Below are 22,769 nucleotides of genomic sequence, written 5' to 3' on the forward strand. Positions count from 1 at the left end.
CAGCCACTGCGGTTTCTGATCTAATAGGAGGGGGGCGCAGAATGAATCGTGAAACTAAATCGATCAGTTTATAAAAAGCAGGATCTCGCAATGTTCATTGTCTAAGGATACTCAAAATTAGTTCTCAGATCTGAGCTGCATTTCCCACATTCTAGAAAGGACGTATAAAAACAAGGAAACTTTATATAAAAGTCATTCTGTTTTCCGATTCGCAGTTCCTCAAAAATTTCTATTTGTATCGCTGCAAATTTTTTCTTAAAATACATGAAAGATGCCGATTCAAAACTTATTTTCCTCGCAGTTTTAAACTGGAAAAGTTTTCTTTATTTCTCTATTCTTTTATGTAATATTTTTTTTCCTGCTGCAAATCAAATGAACCTTAAAAATCCTCATTTTCGATACCTATTTTGATAAGCATACCTCCATGATTAATTGTGTCAAGTTTTCAAGTATTCGCTGACCCCTTTCTTCCCTTTCTAACATTATAACTAACGTCAATCTTAATCCTATTTAATCGATGACGTAATGTCGAAAAGTAACGCTCACTCTCAAATCTTGACCTTGATACCTCCACAAAACCCTCTTCGCAAAAATCGTCTGTCGTTCCTCTGATCAGTTCTTTCCTTCCCCCTTCGGCGCTATTCTTTCTTCCAACTGGTTCCCGCCAACATGAAGCGAAAAATCGTGTTTATGGAACAGGTGAAAAAAGAATCGTCTGCTGTGACTTTCGTATACGGTATTCAAATGAAATGAAACAAAACGCGTCGCGCGAACAGCACGGCACACTGTGTGCAGATGTGATTAATTTGTAGAAGTTTTCATTTTTATTTTTCCGTGTTTCTTTAGCTGTTTTGAAGGATCATTTTGCCGCAGTTTTCCATGAAAAGATTTTGGTGTAACGAGCTGTGGAATATTCTTTAAAGGTGCGTACTTTTTCTGGGATTTAAATGTCTGTTTGTGTAATCATATTGCTTTTAAAAACTCGAATACGCATTTTCTTAAAAACTCTTTTGTTCTTTTCGTGAGAAATTTATCTAATGTTTTCATGAAAATAAGTTTTTTTTAATAAGTAAAGGAAGATAAAGTCATGTATTATGTTCTGTTTTAATAAGTTAGCTTCTAATAAAAAAAATGTAAAAAAAATAACAGAACCATAGAGTTATTGAAATTTAATTATTAATATCTAAGGCGGAAAGGCAAAGTACAAATTATTTTGTGCAATCGACAAAATTTTCACCTAAAAACTTAGCAAATATGTATTTATAAAATGTGGTAAATATTGCTAAATATACAACATAATTGTATATTAACTTTAGAAAAATTTGAAAATTAAGATTTTAAGGTATTAGTCCTATAGCATTATTTAATTTATTTCAAAAATAAAATTTAAATTTAAATTATATATTTTTTTATTCTTTGAAATTTAATTTCAATTTATATTATAAAAACCAATTTTATCATTAAACATGAAATCTAATTTTCATTTATATGTTTAAAATGAAATTATGTTTAAAATTTTATTTTATTGTACTCGCTCAAAAACGCCAGAATCAGTAAAATATTATTTACCATACGATTTTATTTTGTCTCAAAAGTTAATTAATTATGTTTTTAATATAAAAATGACAATCAATATACTTTAGATGTTTTTCACCAAGCTCACCTTTTTTTTAAAAAAATAATGTTAATCCTCTTTGCAAATTTCAGTTAAAATTATATGAAGAAAATTTTAATCAATGTAAACATTTAGAACAGAATTTATCGTTCGTTAGAAAATAACCCCCAAAACACAACTGATTTTCCCCATAAATCTAATAATTTGTTATATTAATCAAGAAAACCTAGTTATTTTAATCTCATTTATAATTAGAATTGGTCCTATGTATTTAGAGTAAGTTCTCTTTGAGACAGAAATTATATTTTGGAGAAGAAAATTTGATGCATTAAAAGACATATTTTATTAAAATTATCTAGTCACATTGCATTTTCATTATTTTTTCATAATTAAAAATTCCTTAATTGATTTTTTGGCTCGTTACAAATCATTTCTTTTTTTAAAACAAATCGTTTTCTGTTATAAATATAAGTAATATACAGCAATAACCAACTTGAAAATTTAATTTTATTTCAAATATCGTTATCTACTTTTTAATATTCAAAAAAAAATGGAATTAAATTAAAAAATTTTTATTATTGTATGAACATAAAATTTGAATATATGTGACTGCATTTGTTTTGGCAGCTTAAATTTATAGTGACAGGTTCGAAATCTACGTGTGAAATGTTTTGAAATAAAATGGTGCTTTCGGATTTATTCTGTTATGGCGTGATTGCCAAAACATCTGCTAAACATTTCGTAGAATTTTGAAAGAATCCAAAGAACATTCACGGAAATAAAAGTAGATGTTCGATGTTTGTAGTAGAAATTATTTTTCAAACTGAATTTCATGTCTAAGCTGGCGATTATTTTTAATAAGAATTTCTTAGTTGGTTTTAGTTATTTTCTTATATTGTTTACAAGAACTAGTAAAATAGTATCTGCTTGAAATCATAGAGCATTATTCAGAGAAATTTCAAAGAAAATTTTATTCGATATTTTTTTTTATTTAATGTTTTGTAATTATTAATGTAACTAAACACTTCTGAATGAGTCGGAAAAAAATGGAGAACGACTTTTCCAATTTAAATGAAGTAATTAGTTATAATTCAAATTTAATGACATTTCTGTTTTAAAAAATGTTTAAAATGTTGTATTTCAAATCCAATTAAGAGCGATTGAGAAATAAATAACATTTCAGCAAATATGTTATTTTTATTCATTTTTGAATCACAAGTACGTGTATAAAAAGGATGTCATGATATCAAAATAGCGACACAAAAATAATTGTAATGATTTAACAAATTTTACGAAAACTCATGTGTTATTTTACAATGTAATGTTTGAATTTAGAAATCTCAGAAAAATTGAATTGCTGAGTAACTTGAACAAACAAGTAATTCAAAAATGTCAAGCAGATTTTTTTAGAGGATTTTATCAGATGACAAACTCGGTTATTGTAATTTTCAAAACCCTAGTCCATATTTGCTGAAATCATGGAAGACATAGCGCTAATGGTTTTTTAATGATGAAATCGACGAGTCTTTCCCTACTTGAGATTTAAAGTATGCCAAAATTCATGAAAAAGTATAGTTTACTGAAGATTATTAGTTTTTATTTAGTAACTTGAATGCAAATAATAAGTACTAAAAAAATACTTCTTTTGTTATATAAGGAAATTTTTTAAAAGTTGGTAAGGTAATAAAATTGATTTTGAATCTTAATAAAGTAAATTAACTCACTTAAAATAAAATTTGTTACATTTTTTAATGGCCTTACGAATTTTACTAGTATACAAAACAGCATAAGTATATTAATCGGTTATGATTAATAATAATCGCAATTAGTATTAATATCCGATAATTATTAATAATAACCAATCAATTCATAAACTGATTAAGCGTTATTACTGATTATTATTGATAATAATTGATTAATCACATTAATTATAACATATGTAAAAAAAAAGGTGATTCGGTCCTTTATTTTGAGCAACCAACCGTGAATGGATGGAAAAGATGACACCTGTTTTACTGATACCTGATACTGATACCTCTTCAAACTTCCACACCACACTATTGGGAAGTTGTTTAATCATTGACTTCAAATTTAACTTGCTCTAGATAGAAATATATGACGTGGAATCAGATTTCTAATATAAACCTAAATGTCCTGGAACCTTACTCCCAATCCTCGCTGCTCTGAAACCTTGATCCCAAGCTTAGCTTCCCTGAAACCTTATCCTAAAGCTACCGCGTGCCCAGTCGATTTTAAGCAACTAGTTTAGTGTTGTTAAATAACTATGCACGTTGTTTTTAGACATTCATCCTAAACTGCAAACGTTATCATTTGATCAATTTTATTGTGAAAATATTTGTACCTTCTTGGAAATTTCTAGTTACTTGCCTCGGTATCATATCTTATATATTCCATTTCTTTTAGATCTGTGGTTACCAATCTATCTTTTTTTTTTACTTGTAGACCACTTATTGTTGTTCCCTGCAATTTTGGCATAACTGAATGCTGTTGCGGAACATTTATTCAATACGTGACCAAAAATGATTTTTAATAAAACGATTTTCATCTTCATTTAAATGGTCTTTTTCAAAAAGATTTCTTATCCAATAATAAAGCTCAATCAGTTGATAAAAAGGTTTTCAATATACTCTGTATCCTTCTATACTATGAACCACAAAAGCTAATGTTTGAAAATTTTAAAAAAAGCTAAGATTTTAGGGTGTTTATCTCTTTCCCCAAGATATACATATTTTTAAGTTCGAGGGAGGGACGGAGGGGATAATGTTTATGTAAGAGAAATATGGACAGAATATAAGGGAAAGTTTCCCGGGAGACCGCTGCCGTTGGTAATTTAAAAATATGCATTTTTTATCAGCTTCAACTCCTGTAAAATATTTCAAATCAACTATGAACCACAATGGAATTATCAACTCAAAATCTAACCATGCATACCTCCACAGCCAGAACCCCGTGACAGACTGTCTAAAGAACCAGAAATCACTCATGTCACGAACAAAGTAAACAGTAGGCGATTTACGCTATTTTGTAAGCATATTTATTTTTGCAAAACTTCGGCCTAATCTGTTATGCACACACAAAACAACCCTCGCAGTAGCAGAATACTTAAAAACAAGTTTTGTGCCTCTCATAGTAGTGTAATATCACAACTCCCACGCCAATACCAGACGATAACTGTTCATCTTTATTCCCGGATATGACGTAATGATCAAGAATTATTTGCATTCTTTCGTGTCTATTTTTTTTTTTTTTTCATTTTAGTTGTTGAATATGAGGTCATCTAAAAGGCCATTGTCTCGTTGTTCTATTCTTCACAAGATTTGATAACATTTTTATTTGCTCATATAAAAAGGATATAAGAGATAGGATTTTCTCCTCTAAAGGCAAAAATGTCTGATTACTATGGTGATAATAATTTGATACTAAAAATAATTTGGCATTTTTTATCGCAGATAATGAAAGTATTGATTGTTTGATCCTAAAATGGAAAAGGCATCAGATTTTAAGTAAAATATTTATTTTTTGAAAATAATAAAATTTTTACATGTGTTGTACACCATAATATTGTTGTTATAAGGCAAACAATAATTTTTATTTTTATTTTTAAAGTACGAGTGAAAGTCACAAAGCTTATGCCAGGAAATACTCGCAATACTCTCGGGATGCATAATATCCAAGAATTTAATATTTTTGAGGGTCTATTACAGCATTCTATTATTTTTAAATAGCATAAATTTTTTGTAATTAATTTGATTATTATTTTATTTATATATATATATATTATATTATATATATTTTTATATATTATTTTATATATATGTAAATAGATTTTTGCAGTTTTGTGGCTGAAAGAAGGAACTTTTGTATTTTTTAACTTCGATTTATTTCATCACGGGAATCATAATTTAAGTACAAAGAATAAGTGATAAGAAATACATCAGTCTAGATAGAGATGCAACAGCAGAATAGGGCAGCATTTTTCTCTTCAGCGATTTTAGTATGATATAATTGATAGGGATTTCTTTGATTATTTCGATTTAGGCAAGGGAATCTTAGGTACTTTTAAAAGAATGCTGTGAGCATTAAGGATTTTTTCCGCCTTCACTCGGAGTGTGAGAAATGCTGAAATCAGCAGTTTTGTAGAGCGCTTGTAGAATTAATTGGATCAGGAAATAAGAGAACATTTTAGAATGAATTTAATATGGGCTAAATTAGGATAAAAATTAGGAAATTAATTAGGAAAGTTAGATTAAGAGATTAAGAAATATAATTAGTATAATCCAATATTTAGCTTTTGTCAAGATTTCTTTGTCCACCGTTGAAAAAAAAAAAAACAGAGAACCGAATACGTAAACAGAAAGGACGAAAGGGCGAGCGTGGAAAAGAATTTGGGTCTTACACAGCTTTAGAAGGGATTTGCAAATCTTACACAGCGTTTTGGTTTCGTGGGTAGATTAAGCAGTTAAATTAAAGGATTAAAGAAGAGTATTAATACTAATACTTAAAATCGTTTAATTAAAAGAGTTATTAATATTATTCTATAATAAAATAAAGACTATAATTCTTTAAAAGTAATTATTATTATTTTATATTTTGTTAATTAAATAATTTAATTTTAATAATTTCAAATAATTTTTTATGAATAATGAAATAGCTTACGTTATTGTTTTTGTATGAAGAAAGTTTTTTTCTGTTAAATAAATAGATTAATGTTATTTTATCTAAATGATTTAAGTTAGTTTTTATCTTTCATACGCCGAAACAGTAACTGATAGCATCGTTTGCAGATAAAATATAAAGAATTTTGGAAATATGTTATAATGTTTCCACTATGTGTTTTCCAAAACGGCGGACAATTATTGCTTCATCTTTAATGCAAATAAAAGGCACATTCATTTATGTAGGAATTCTGATTGCTACCTTTAATTTCTGTCGTATCAGAATGATATTACTTCCAGATATTTAATTTATCAATGCAATTATGGAATAGCTTATTGGCTTGTCATATTTGGCAATTAATGATTGAGATGCGGTTAATACACAATTACCAGAAAACCGAATGTATATTTTGGATGCATGTTTTCAGTCTACTAAAAATAAAATTTGGCACAGAACTACAATTTTTCTTGTAAGTTCACGCGCCAAATTTCATATTTCTAAGTTATAGAGTTTTCGAATTATACCATTTACATGTATCAGAAACACAGTCCCTCATATGGCGAATCCCTTAACGGATTTGATTCAATATTGGATAAAAGTCTACACATTAGGACTAATTCCATACTTCAAATTTTATTCATTTAATTCTATACGTTTCGTAGTTATCACGTTCTTTTTTATTCGGTTAGACAGATTTCCTCTGAATGGATTTCATTCAATATGTGAGAAAAATCTGCAACTTTGATGTGAAGACCCATACTAAATTTCACCCATTCAGCTTAAATTATTTTGAGCTAAAAACGTGTTTATCGAACTCTTAGAGATTTGAAACGTGGGGATTTTTAAAAATTTCGGGTTCAAAATTTTTGACAAATATAGTATTTTCTCTTTGTGTACTTTATATACCAAAAAGTAAAAATTGCTATTTTGCACATTCTAACTCTTAAAAGTATTTTTGTGCTACATTTGGCATCACTAGGTTAAACTGTGGGGTCTGTAGAATAACAACACACACACATTCTCCTTATTTATTACAGAGATGATGAAAATTTAAATTTTCGATTTTCGTCAAGTAGTTTTTATCAAGTTTTATATAAATCTTTAAATTTATACTAGATATGAAAATCTACGGATACTTTTTCCGCCATGAAGTTTTTATTTTATAATTTTTATTTTGATAAATGATAATTTTCACGCATCATTTGAAATAGATGAGATAAAATTGGCTATAATCTTAACAATTGGTATTAACCAGAAATATATCTTATTCCATCCAAATATAGGAGAAAAAGTATCTTTAGAATTGCTAGTTCTACGTCATTAAGTACAATTTCACCATCATTGTGATCATAAAGAGACTTTTATTTCCATGATAGTTAAATATAGATACTTATGTAATCACCAAGTTGATGATCTATGACGCTTGTTCAGAAGAAACTCCGATGTAACAGGAGACGAAATTATGCAATCGCGCTAGACGTTCAAAGAAATTCTTTACCATTGCAGCGTCCTTATTTTCTCTATGAAAACGATATAAAATTTCTTCCATTACCGAAATTTGAATCGGTGTTTTTTCCTCTAATAATTATCCAAAATGACTTAGGAAAAACTCTAGAGCTTAGCTTCCTGTTAAAATAAAAGAAATGAATTTTTCGAGGAATGTTTTCATTGGATAGTGCAGGATTGCTGCAATAAAATTTAGCATGCTTAATTCACCAAAGAAAAAGCAGCATTGTACATCAGAGAACCAAATCCCAGGGATGTGAATTTCAGAAGTTGGGGAAGTGATTGATGCGGAACATTCTGTCAAGAAGTGATAATTGAAGAGATAATTGAAGCCGAATCAAAGAGAACAAATCTTGTAAATAGTGTCCCAAAATTAACTTAAGATTTGACTTTGCCACCATTCAACCCTATTAAAAAAACTCTATTAAATCAACCCTATTAAAAAAACTATTTGATAGCTTATAGTTTAGGGTTAGTAAAAATGGGGAATTACACGACAGAACAACGTAGTAATCCAAGATTTGAATTTAAAAAAAACACACACAGTTTTTTTTCTTTAAATTGTTATATTTTTATTAAATCGTAAAATACACAGGATAGGAATATACATGAAAATACACATAGGACAAATGATCTTCAAGGCTTTCCTGGCACATACACACTCTTTTATTCCATGACTATTTTGCATAAATGTGGCTAAATTTCATAAATGCAGCGTTGAATTTCCTCTTTCAATGCACGCGTACTTGTGGACTTGTTGGCACAAACATATATTTTTCTAAAAGCTCGATTCTTTTAGAAACACTCAATTTTAAAAATTCAGAGCATCTTTGTAAAGGATGTTCCAATTTACATAAAATACATGGCTTTACATTACTTAGTTTATTCGCATTAAGAAGAAAGTTTTTTGGCTTATTTATTGCGCCTTGAAATTCCTTGTGGAATTTGTTACTTGTAGGGTATTTCCCTAATTGATCGAGTACCATCGCTCTTGATTCTAAAAATTGCAAGAGTTCCTTCAATGAAGGTATTTATTTTGATTGTATGGACATTTCATATGCCTTTCTACTCTCTTTGTCAAGTCTTTCTAATATTATATTTACTAATATAGCATTTGTTAAGTCATTGCATTCTAAATTCAAACTTTTTAAACCTCTCAGACTTTTATTTATTGTGTCTGTGATATTTCGTAAGCCCTTTGCAGACTCAAAATTTAATTTTTCTAGTTTTAGCATATTTCGAATGTGAATATCAACAACTGCTCGCTTATTTTCAAAGCGTTCTTCGAGAGCAGCAAACAGTGACTCAAATGTATCGTCACTTGTTTCTATAAATTTAGCTTCACCACGGAGGGCAGCTTTTAAATAAAATAACTTTTGGTCATTCGTTAATTCGGTATTATCGTTTATTAGACACATAAATTGATTTTTGAAATTACTGAATTCTTCCATTTTTCCGTAAAATAACGGTAAGGGAATTTCCGGAAGTTTCGTTTTTAATTGAATATGATTGATATAAGCGTTCAAATTTGAATTTTGATCATTTATATTATGCATTACATTTTCCTTAACATTATAATTAGAGAGTAAGTATTTCAAACTTACCTCCAATTCATTTCTTTCTTCTTCGATATCCAACATTTCTTGATCGCACTTCTGGCTTAACGTTTCATCTTCGTCGATTTCTAAATAATCCTTGAATAAAATTTCTAATTCATTTTTTATTTCTTCCACAATTCCAAGCTTTTGTTGACAGGTGAATATAAATTTATTTTCTTCTTCAACCGTTGAACTACTTTCAACAAACTTTTTAACACTTGTTAATTTCGCCTTTATCCTTCCACGGATTCTATTTAACTCTTTGGCTTTTTGAGTTTTATTTTTCTCCATAGTTTCGCTAATTCGTCTCCGGATCGCTAGGACCAGAATGGAGAGGTTCGATAATGATGACGGACCTTTTTTTTATTTTAAAGATTTTATTGTTTCTCCGCTTTCAAGAGTTGGATTGAGCCTTGCCTTTCGGCGTTGCTGCTACGTCGATGATGTTACAAAGACTGATAGTTTTTTTACATATACCGCTAGAGGGCGTTACAAGTGAGAGGCGGGGCAACATGCTTACGTAACATGTGTAACAGCGTTGGTGGTAACTGGCGCCAATATTTTTGTTTCGAAACAATGTTAGCGTGCGAAGATCTGACGCCAATATTTGGCCAGCGAAAAAATTCTAATAAAAATCTTCATAACTCCAAGCAAATTAATAATTAAAACCCTTTTCTTTTTCATAACAAACATGAATTTTTTTTTCTATTATTGTATTTGAATTCGATTTCTATAATTATGTAAAATAACAAGATCAATTTTTTTTTTAAAAAAAAGAAGGTCAAAGATTTTGATTGTTTATTTTACACAAAAATGATAGGTCACCAAATTTGATAGAAAATGTGTTCGAAACTCTCCTATGTACAGGTTCTTAAAATAAAACTATTCGTGATCAGAAAAATATATAGAAAGTTTCCTGGTTACTGCAAGAACTGTAAATATCAGTATATTCATTTAAGAATATGGAAACGGGGGAGAAATAGGAGAGAAATGAAAGAAAAAAGAACCCCATGTAATAAATTATCAATATTTTTAACCTTTCAATTCAGTGAATTAATTGGATATGCATTAATGGAATTTGATGGGACTCTCATGCTACAATTTAAGAATCTAGCTGTTTTGATACGCAGGGCATGTGTGTTACACAGAACCGTATGAAAGAACTGGGGGTTTAAAGTTATCCCTTAATTTTCTCTTTCAGTTTACTTTGCCATATTTTAGTACCTATATTATTGCAATATAATTTACATCTTGAAATTAATTTTCATCGTAACTATGATGTATCATTATAGGCAAATTGCGAAGGTATTTTTAGCTATTTATATGCATTTCCCATAATTGATCGTTTGGAAAACTGTGCCGATTAGCTTCAGGGCAGGCGGAGCGATTGGACTCGAGATTCTTAACCTCTAGTCAAAATTTGGATGGGGGAAAGGCGACTTAACAGGGGCATTACTTAGCGAAATGGTTATGCATTATAAAATTAGAAAGGTTATTTATTAAAATATAATAAATAAATAATTTTGAAATATAATAAAGTACGAATTTTGCATTATGAAATAATCAGCAAAGATTGGATCGCAAAGTCATGTTAGTATGGTAAAACTACAAATTGGTGGAGATTTATTCAAAGTTGAATCTAGGGAGAGTGACTGTCCTGATGTTCTTGGGATCATATTTCTCAATTTCTTGAATTGCAAATTTATATCTTTTATCTAACTCATCAAAAACTCGACCGGCGTCCTGGCATAGAGGTAGCGTGTCTTCCCCGTTATTTGGGCGTCCCGGGTTCGAATCCCGGTTCGAGCGTGTTTGTTCTTCATCTGTGTTGTATCTGTGAGGTGAGCGAACGTGCCCCCCACCCCCTGCCCCCCTGTAAAAAGGGTTGTGCAAGCGAATGTGTGAGTTTCATCTTCATATGAGCTGGAAGTCAGACTTCTGGTCTCTGGACCTTTACCCTCAGACGCTACTGCACCCCCTTTCCGTGGTAACGCGGACAAGACATCATCATCGAAAACTCTGGAATATAACTTTTTAAAGAATTCATTAAGAATGGGGAATCGCGGCGGGGGGAAACTTGGCAAGCCGCTTGTTTCTTGATGTATGAAGAATAACAATGCTCAGATTTTGTATGTAGTATTTATATCTTTTCTGTGTTTCGGCTGTGAATATTTTAATTCTAACAACTCAGTATGTCTAATTAAATTATCATATTTAAAGATCTAGAAGTTTTTTTTTTACAACTCACATGCTGTTTCCCATATTTTTTGTTCCATTTCATTCATTGCATTAAAAACTGATAGCTGGTCGTTACTTATTATTCATTTTTGAAAATTTTTTTTTCTGGCAATCGTTTTAAGGTATCCGACTAAATTAAAAGCCCGAATTTAGATGAAAATTTGCATTTTTATTTTTTTTGCAGTTTCAAAAAATGGATACGTTTCTATTTCCAGTGATATCTCTATTTTGCCTCTTCGTCAATTAGAATGCAAGTTATAATAAACTATTGATATGTAAGTGCGATGCTTATTGATAAGCATCTCTAAACTTTCTAAAAACGATTTTTTTTTTCATAATTCAACTGTACGAGTGTTGTTACATTTAAAAAAATAATTATTAATGAATTTATTAATTAATTTAATGAATTTGGTGTTTAGTGTTCGTTATGTTATACAGAATGTAATGAACTGTGGATTTGACGCTGAATGTTCTAGAAGTGAGTTTATGATTGTTTAATGTAAATATTGTTGAAAAAAAATCAAAAATTTCATAAATAGTTTCAAATATTACACACAAAATTTTTATTTTTGAATATAATTCTTAGATAATAGTTAATTATACTCTAAGATATGTTACTCATGTAATGTTACAAACAAAAATGAAAAGCTGTAATTTTTTTTTTTTTTTTTTGTACATAGATGCTAAAATTTATATCAAAATATGCTTTTTCTTTAAAAGCTACATATATATTTACATAGTTTCACTTTTATTTAGAATTTTATCCTTATATTAATAAAAAAATAATCATATAAACTTTTATATATATATATTAAAAGTCCTTTCCGAACCTAGACGGATACCGTGATTAGCTAGAAATATATATATAATTATAAAAATAAAATATAATAACGTGATTTGTTCTTGTCTTAGCTTTTATTATTTTTCTTTCCCTTTCATGAACACGGGTACTTCATTTCTAACAATTCAGCGCTCATGATTGAGAAATAACATTAAAACGCTCGAGTGTACCACTTCTGGTTCATAAGCAAGTAATCTCAATCCATAAAAATACTCGTTTCGATTAACTCATAAAAAGATGATTTATAAAACAATGAAATTCACAATCTAGTGGTGTCATCCAACCACCTAAAGTCCCAGGAGTCCTCTACGCCTGATGAATTTTTATGGTCTTCTCCCTCATCTCATCAACACTGTTTACCATTTTCATTACCCCTTTTTAAATCCTCCGTGACCAATTTCATAATGTTAATGGCAACTTCCCCCCGAAAACACACGACGCTTGCACCCATTTCGGAGCACCATATCGATATTTAATTAACTCGATCGAAGACGATGAAGAACAAGAAAAAAAAATAACCGAGAATCAAAATGAACAATGAGTAAAAGTCACACACACGAGTGACGCCATACCGAAAACTTTTGATCGATAATTTCACTTAAGCAACCAACTCGTTTCGTGCTCTGCAGTTGGATGGTTAAGTTAGAGGAAGAGCCGTGGGCGAAAAGATCAAACTTCTTGTCATGCCAGCGTCACGAAATTTGTTCGATCAAATCCTTTCGGTGCTTTTTATTATTAGATTGGCATTGAAAGTAGTGGGACAATCGTGCATTGCCGCTGTCTTCCGTTAGCTATGTATGTCCTAGAAGTCAAGACTTGTTTAAAGTTATTTATTGTGGTTTGTTCTGCACTTACTATAGATACCCTTGTAAAATAAGAGAAATTATTACTTAGTCTTTATAAATATAACTGAGAAATATACAATGACCTTTAGATAAGAGATGGGAGAAATTTCTATAGGCATGCCATTGGAATATATGATCTGTTGTATTAACCAACCATCAGAGTGGTCACATATTGTTGTGTATTGAAATTAAAGGAGATTTAATCGTCATACCTGCAGCAATCAATAAGTTTGGCTTGTGATGCCATGCACAGTATAATAATAATGTTCTAAAATATTACTTCCGAAGGGCAGAGAGAACTAAAATGGTATTTCATCCGAGATATGAAATGACATCAAACTTTAATCTTTTGAAAAAATCTTTGTGTACAATGTTTGTACTGTGGCGGTTTGTGATGAGCGAGGATAGAACCTGGGACCTTGTGGTTCGCAGCCGAGTAACATGACCACAATACAAAAGCAATTGCTCATGTAACGTAGCTGTTAACTAGCTTATAAGCTTTCATCACAGTACCAACAAATAAAAAAAGGTTATATATTCATCTTTATGCTATATTCAAAGTACTATGATCCATTTGAAGATAGCAGATTGTTTGGGGTGGTTTGCACATCACTACTGATAGTAAAGGGGGATGCGCGTCTCTCGTTGTGAGTGTTGACCTCTATAGGACACATCCCTTGAACTAGAACTAATAAATTATGCAGTGATATACCTTGAAAAACTTGAATTTAAAAAAATTTTAATTAGATTTTAAATTATTAACAATGAATTGGAAGTTGACATTTTCCGGGATAATTTCCGAAAGTATTATTGTTGCTCATAATTTTAAATAATAAACTAATTTTCACATAATTTTAAAATTACATTTTTTAAAGAATACCTATTTAAATGCTGTGTAGCTTTTCCAGAATTATAATAATTCTTAAAAGAATTTTTTTTTGTGAAATCTTTAATAATAGGGTTCATTGTTGCAATGTAATTTAAACCAATTCATTTATTAAATATTTAATCATGTGATTTTCTTCCCTTTTGGAAGCTAAAGAAGAAAACTTTTTTTCTAATTATCTGAGGCGTTTACATGACGCATCTTAAAGCAAAATTACTCTTTCAAAGATAACAACATGCTAATTGAAATACATTATCCAACCATTAAGATCTTAATGAAGCTGTCATATCATGAAATATGATTCCATTAAGAGGAATTATGAAGATAATAAGAAGAATAGTTATTAATTATAACATGACTTTAAAGTTATAACCATATAATAGTAAAAAATAGTTGGTTAAATGAATCGAGAAAAATTAAGTTTTTAATGACGCTGTGATATCATGTTACATCCATTAGGAAAGTGTATATACACAATAAATAGAACATATATAAAATTAAAAAAAAAATAATATTGCTTTCGTAGCTTTTACAATTTGATTCAGAAAAATATTTTATTGGAGGGCTCGTGAACATCAAGCTATGCACAAGATATTTAATTACAATCAGTATTTCGTGATAACTTGTGTGTCGCTAAATATAGCTAATACTGAAATATATTGTCAAATACACATTGTATTTCAGTATATTGTATATTTCAAATATGTTGTATTTCAGTATATACTAATACTGAAATATATTGTCAAAGACTAATCATTCTTGCGTTGAGTCAGAGCCGCAGTGGTCTGGTGGTAAGATTTCATCTTCGGCAGTCGAAGGTTCCAGGTTCGAGACCCAATTCCATGAAAGAACTATTGAGCAAGCGGGGCCTACACCTGCTTGATCCGCCGGCCAAATGTCCTCTTGCTAATATGGCGTGGATTTTCGGAGATGGGGTGCCAGCTCTGATGCCGTCCTCGTCATCTGACATGATTACGTGGTCTATCCCAAAATAACCTTAGTGTTGCTTCGAAACGGAACATTAATAAACTAAAGCAATGTTGATGAGGCGTCGAAGACTATAAACAGTGAAGCCGGTCTTATCAATTTTTTGTAAGCTCATGATTTACATTTAAACATCAAGACAGCCATTATTTTTCCAATTCCTGGTGACAAATTTCAAAGTGCATCACCAGATACTTGTTTGATCTTTCGAAAAATCAGATCTCGGATTTTCTATCCAAAGTCATGCTTCTACTATCAGTTTAGCACTACCTTCAAAGCTCTAGAAATGAAGATAAATAAATGAATATAAAAATTGGAAATTGAGACTCAACGTCCAACTTTTAAATAATTTTATCTCTAAATATGCATATTTTAAAAAACTTTAACATGATTTAACCTATAAAATTTTAAGGAGGGCAACCCTTTTGTTTTATCAATTAACTACGGATTTATACGAAACGTACGATATAAAATGCAAATAACTGAAGGTTTAAAAAAAGTCGATCAGAAACGTATAATTTATGTATTAAGAAGAACATCTTTTTCTTCTCGGTGCGTGGTTCAATTAAATGATGGATGCGATAACATTTGAAGATAGCGGAAAAAGGCATAAAACTGTAAAATCAGATCAATAGCTATTCATGCTCCAAAAATTTTCTGTCTCATTTATTTTATGGAAATCCAGTTTAAATGAAAGAGCAATGAAATCAGTTGGCCTATTAGTCTTGCTACGTTAAGTTCATTCGAAAACAGGATTAAATTGAAACTATTTTTTGATAATTATTTGATAAAAGAAAAATTGCTTTTTTTATGCAATGTGGAAATGTAGTGAAACAAATTTTAAATTGTAATAGTAAAAAAAAAAAAAAAAATTAATCTTTTTATAAAATTATTCTTGTGAAAAGAGTTAAAGTAATTACGAAATGTTAAAAACACGACTTTAGAAATCATATTATTGTTTTGTAATAAAAAAAAACACAATAACATTAATTTCGAAAAATTAAATTATAATATAAATTTTTACTTTCATTTAAAAAAATAAAAATTATAATCTATTTTATAACTTTTATAATATAGATTATATAAATAATATAAACTTTATATATTATTTTATATATATAAAGTAATAAATAAATAATTTTATGTACATAAAGTTATAAAAAATAAAGTGATAATAGAGATTATAACTTTTATTTAAAAAAATAAAAGTTCTAATCTGTTCATTGAATAATTCTTGTAAAAAGATTTAAAATTTTAAAGAAATTTTGGAAACGCGACTTTAGACATTATATTTCTGTTTTATAATAAAAAAGCACAATAAAATTAATTAAAAAAATAAAATTTTGATTTTAAAAAGTCTGCATTATAACATTTTAATTACTTCCATCTGTTGCCATTCTTTGTAAAGAAGTTATCTTTTTTTCTCATGATCAGACGACAAGGACGAGCCCTGAGATAGCGATCCATTTCAAAAAACACACAACTTTAGAATAGAAGAATTTTTTATACCGCCGAAATCAAAGCATAATATTTTCGTCTTCATACAAAGCCGGATTAATCTCTTTCTGGGCTCTCAGGAAATCTCTTCCTTTTTTTGTCTCCAATTTCCAAACTAGATGTTTTTAGTTGATTTTAATTTTAATCTGTACATAATCAGTTTTAAGCAGAAAAATTTGACAAATTTCAATAACAAAACATTAACTACGAATCATTTTAAATAAAATAGTAATAAATAATTTTTTAACTCAATCCAGATACTATCCATATATAAAATTGGCCATTTTTTTTAATTTAAAGCTACATAACTTTTAGAAATATAAACAATATAAAACAAAATTTGAAGAAGGTGGTTAATTAACAATGTTATTAGAATAATGAAACAAGATTTATTCGTGTTCGAATAAAATCAAGTATTTGCTACAAAACAATATTTATTCAAGGATGATTTCGATAGACTAGTTCGAAAACATTACCTTTTTAAATTAAATAAAAACACACAATTCAATTATTTTGGAAACAGCGCTAAAAATTCTCCAGGTTTAGGCGTCTCTCAGAGTTGAGGTCCTGCTGGGCCTATTTATTAAACCTGCCCTACCTACACTGAAGAATTTTTAAGGAAATTATGTCCTCTGAGATATTGCTACTCAACTTCTACAATATAATGTTTTTTCCTTTGAATATTTAACATTTGTAAATAGTTAGCCGCAAAATTATTTACTAAGCAGTTTAAGATAGGTTTTTACTTCCAGTTTGGAAAGGCTCTAAAAGAAGTGAATAATAATTTTTTAATGGGTCGAGTCAATAAATTTACTGCTGAAAAATGAAGAAGAAAAATTTTTATACATGCTAAGTATTATTAGTTATACTTAAAAGAATATTCTTCATACACTGACCATTTAAAGAACAAACAAAAAGAACTTCACCTTTTCATGAATCAAACTAAGTGAGGTATGACACTTTAAATATCCTATCTTATTAGTCATGATTGTGCAATATTCTTCCCAACAACATTCTATACAAAAAAAAAAAAAAAAAAAAAAAAGATTCCACTCTTCTGCAGCTAAAATTATAGAAATTGAATCTTACTATTTTAAATGCTTTTAAGTTATTTCGGTTGCCACCTCAAGAAAGAGTTTTCAATCAAAAGTTACATTTGCTTTGAGAGTGGCTATTGATTTGCTTAAATAAGGAACTCAGTTTTAATTTCAAGTTGTACAATTTTTTTTTTGCTTAAAATATTAGTATATCAAAATTATTTCACTAAACATGAGTAATATCCAAGGAAACTGTATAAATTTTAGTCTTCGGAATTTTTTCAGTTGCCACATTAAGAAAGATCATCCAATCAGAAGATGGCTGCTAATTTGCTTGAAATAATGAAATTGAAAGTTTTCAAACGTGGTCATTTATTTTCTTGTATAAAATTTTATTTTATCAAAATTATTTCGTTAACATGAGTAATATGTACTCCTGTTATGTACATATTACTTATTCTATAAGAACTGTATGAAATTATAGATTTTGGAATTCTTCCAACTGCATAGTTATTGACTCAAACAACAACAACAACAAAAAAAAAATGTAATACCTCAAGTAATATCAATCAGTCAGCTGGCAGCGATGTTTACTCTGAGGCGTCATCAACTGACTTAAAATAATGAAATTCAAAGCTTGTCAATTCAATAAATTTTAGTCGCATAATCTCGATTTTTTAAATATAAGATTGTCAAGAATATTAACTTAACGAGTCTAACAGTTTCACGAGACTTTATATTGATTTCAACTCGTTTTCGAAGTTTATTTATTGACTCAAACACCACGAAATATATTTTTTACGTCATTTCAATTTAAAATATATTGTTATATTTAAAAGTTTAAAATATTACTGCCGGGTTACAATTAGAATGACCACTCTGTATATCTATTTTGAATGTCAAATTTGAATCTAGTTGAAATATTTCAATTTCCCCAATTATTATTATTCCAATCAATCAGAAAACCTTCATAATTATTTCAATCAATCAGAGAATCCTCATAACCATTTCAATCAATCAATCCAAATCCAAAAGAGAGTTACATATTTGATGTTAAATACATATCGGACAAATATGGTATTTGGTAAAAAAAAAATAACAAAATTAAATTTAAGAATAATTTATCTTTAAATTTCTGGATAATCTTACTACGCATCTCAGCGCAAAACAACCTCACTAATTTAATAAAAGTTCACATATTTCACACTTACGAAAGTCTGATAAATATATCACGCCAGTGTATAACCATTACAAATCTTCATTATAAAGTATCTTCAAGTCACCCAAAGGCTCTCAAGTTTGCACTACTTCGAAACACGGGAAACATTAATAAATTTTGTAGTTTTAGGAGAACAGCTCATAATATGTCTTTGCCAGCTGTAAATGGAAGTTAAGTGGAAAGTTTTAAAAGAGCTCGAGGCTTTCAACTGTAGCTGTCAGCTTGCTGAAGTCTTAAAATGAAGTCATTTGCGTAAGACTCTAAGTTAAATTCTAAGCGACTCATGATAATGGTTCTGGTTGCAGCTTGTTTAAAGAAGGTAAAATAAAGTAAAACATTCCAGAAGATTTTAAGTGATAATTGAAAGAAGCATGGGTATTTATCTATTAATAGCCGCTCTCAGCGACTAAATGACTTGTCAGAGTTAATTATTACTAAAAATTTCATTTGAATGTTTTGTGTAATTTTGTTTTAATAGCATTTGCAACAAATTGTTTTTAAACTTCATATTTTGATAAAATGCTACTTATATTACTTCAAAAGCTTTACACCATTCCTTTACCCCCCGGGGGCACCTCGAAATGAGGATGAGATGCTTCCGGCATGGTGATTGGATCTCGCCACCCTGGAGGGTACACTAATAGGTGGGGGATCTGACTCCTCCCATCGATAGCGGGACTTACTTCCTTCGGGGAGGGTTGTACCGTGGCCGGTGACGGTCCTTAGGATTCAACGATAGTTCCCGCCATTGTTGCTGTTGCGGCGGTCCGGTCATTCAGTTTTTATGGTTTAAATCCGTGTGCCTTCGTGGTGGGTCGGAGAGTTAGATGGCTGACTTACACCATTCCGTTAATTTTTGCTACACATAGCTCTAAATTCTGGTCTATAACTTTGTATATACAATTAAATCAAGTATTTAAAAATGGGCATATTTTAAAATGTTTTTCGTATAGGTGTATTTTACAAGTATTTCTTAGTTCTGATGTTAAACCTTAATTGTAAGTACAACAGGATTTCAAAAATTTTATTCAAAGATTACCTTAGATTGAAACCTATTCAAAATGAAAAATAAGTCTAATATTTATAAACCAATGACGTTTTGGCTACCTGTCAGTCTGTACATTCAGAACAACGCGATAACTCAGAAACTCAATGATTAAATGCACCAAATTTGGCATGAGATTTTGTGACAAGTGCAGTTTTGTGTCAAAATTTTGTTTCAATCGGGGGAGAATAACGTGTATAAAACGCAATTCGATTTTTGGGTACTATTAACCGCATGGCAGGGATTAATCGCAAAAAAACTCGCCAAGGGAGATGCAATAAATTAAGTAAAATGCAAAATTCACGCCAAAAGTTAATATTTTGTAACTATTGTATGCGTGTAAGACGTGAAAAATTTATTAGAGAGTATGCGAGAAAGTTTTAAGGAGATCACTTCCTTTGGCTGTAAACGCAAAATTGCAAAAATTTGATCCATAACTATTTTTTAAAAACAAAATTATACAACAAATTTCATTTATCTAACTGAGTGCGTTGTTAAGTAGTCACGTTAACACACACGCAAATATAAAGGTCAATGGAGGTTCAACTACTTGACAGATTTGGCTAAAAGTTTGATACAGATGTATATTTCCCCCCGCCGGGGCACCTCGAAATGAAAATGAGAAACTTCCGGCATGGTGATTGGTTCTCGCCACCCTGGAGAATATACGAAAAGGTGGGGGTCTGGTTCCTCCCATCGATGACGGGATGTACCTCTTTAGGGAAGGGTTGTACCGGGGCTGGTGATAGCCCTTAGGACTCATCCACAGTTCCCGTCAGTGTTGCTTTTGCGGCGGTCAGGTCATTCAGTGTTATTTATCTGCGCGCCTTAGGGCGGGTCGGTGAGTCAAAGATTTGACTTATAGATGTATATTTCAGATCCTAAAACTTTGTATTGAATTTTATCCTTTCAGCTTTTCATAGTGCGTAATTATTATTTTTAGTTGTTCGCATATAGACAAGCAAACTTCTTATGAATGAATATCACCTAAAATTTCAAAAAAAAAAAAAAAAGTACGAATTTGATGTAAAGACAACAGTAATTTAATTACTGTAGTTCAAAGTTTTAATGATTTACTAGCCGTCTTTGGCAATCAGCTGGATTGGCGAGAATATCGATTATATTTAGATTCAAATAAATGTATTAGATACAACTTCATGCTCATGATGAAATTGGCTTGTGATCTCTCTATAGTTTCGGTATGAAGACCGAATTTTATATTTATCGCAGCTTTCTGATAACAGCAAATAGGCAAGCAGTTTAGCACAGTTCTCAAAATTATTAATTTTTGACATCGAAAAGATCTAAAACAACAAAATTTATTAGATATTAATTTAGATTTTCTTTTACTATTATGATGCTTTTTAACATGCTTATACGATGGTTAGTAAACTAGCAAAAATAAAAGTAAATAATTTATTTGTTGATAGGAGGAATTTATGCATTAATTTTTTTTAATTTTATGTATATTATTGTGGAATAAAAATAACAAAATAAAATATTTTCATCATTTATATGAAATAAAAAATAATAGATATTTTATACAATTTCTAGCAACATCAATTAATTCATTTTTGATTAATAAAAAAGCAGAAATGAATTTAGCAGCAAACGATTTGTAAAGATTAAATATTAGGGTTATTGCACCCATTATATCATAATTACTAAACATATGATAACAAATCATTTTAATGAAAAATAGTTTTGTTGAAAATAAAATAAATACCTCTAGCACGTAATTTATTTTTCTAGTTATTACATACATATGGGCTAATAATAAACTGGTTAATAAATTAATAACTTTGTTGATTTTAGTATTGCCTCAGAAATATGAAACTCAAATTCTGTGGCAGAAAACAATTCGTAAAATAAATTCATTCAAACGCATGATAAAGAAAAATTGAAACATATTTCTTGATAGCAAATTTATATATTTCCCGAGAAAGCTGATTACCAATAACGTCATTAATTTGTAAGTGTTGCTATTTTTTTTTTTTTTTTTGTAATAAATTTTAGTTAAACATGGGATACTAAAAATGAATATACTGTATGAGAAAACATCATTTTTATGTTAATAAATAAAATTATTACTACAAATAACAATATTATCCAAAAAATTTGTTTCCATTTCATGAGCAATTGTTTGTGTTGGAAGCGATGATGTCTTATAAGGATATCATTATTTATGAAATAAGTTATAAAATATTAAATAATAATTTCCATATATTCTTAAATTATTTATAAAGCATCGTAATGTATTCTTGTTAATAATAAATATTTCTTAGTAAATTTCTAAATTTATTATATAAAATGCTAGATAATATAAACCAGTTTCGTAAATTTTTCAAATAATTTATAACTACTTCTTAGTTTTAAAATCAATTAATTAACACAGATTATTATATATTTATTAATGACATAAATTATTTCATAAATATCTAGATATACTAAATAAGCTATAAAATCTTTCGTAATTTTTTGAAATAATTTATAAAAATTTGTTTCTTAGTTAATAAATTTGCCGAACGAAATATCTCCTTCTAATAAGAAGTTTAAATGTAACTTTTTCAAAAGGCGTTATATATAGAGTTTCATATTCTCTGAGACTTCTTTAAAAATAATCTTTTAATAATTTTAATAATAATATTTCTTAGTAATAATCTTAACATGTTTTTTGGGGAAATAAGCTTTATAATCTCTTAATTCATGGCACATGTGCACGTTAATTTAATTTTATAATAAAGGCGCATTTAGGACACAGAGGAAAAGATCATCATGCAA

At 29.3% G+C, this 22,769-nt stretch overlaps 1 protein-coding gene across 1 annotated transcript in view; it reads left to right on the forward strand.

The window, feature by feature from the left end:
• The first annotated feature begins 648 nt into the window (after positions 1-648).
• The window catches only part of LOC129972847 (endonuclease/exonuclease/phosphatase family domain-containing protein 1-like), a 124,058-nt gene continuing 101,937 nt past the window's right edge, over positions 649-22,769 (forward strand). The window contains exon 1 of the mRNA XM_056087140.1: positions 649-923. The gene's annotated coding sequence lies outside the window, so the exon portion shown is untranslated. The remainder of the gene's footprint in view (positions 924-22,769) is intronic.

The sequence above is a fragment of the Argiope bruennichi genome, chromosome 6 (assembly GCF_947563725.1).
Source record: "Argiope bruennichi chromosome 6, qqArgBrue1.1, whole genome shotgun sequence".
NCBI lineage: Eukaryota > Metazoa > Arthropoda > Arachnida > Araneae > Araneidae > Argiope > Argiope bruennichi.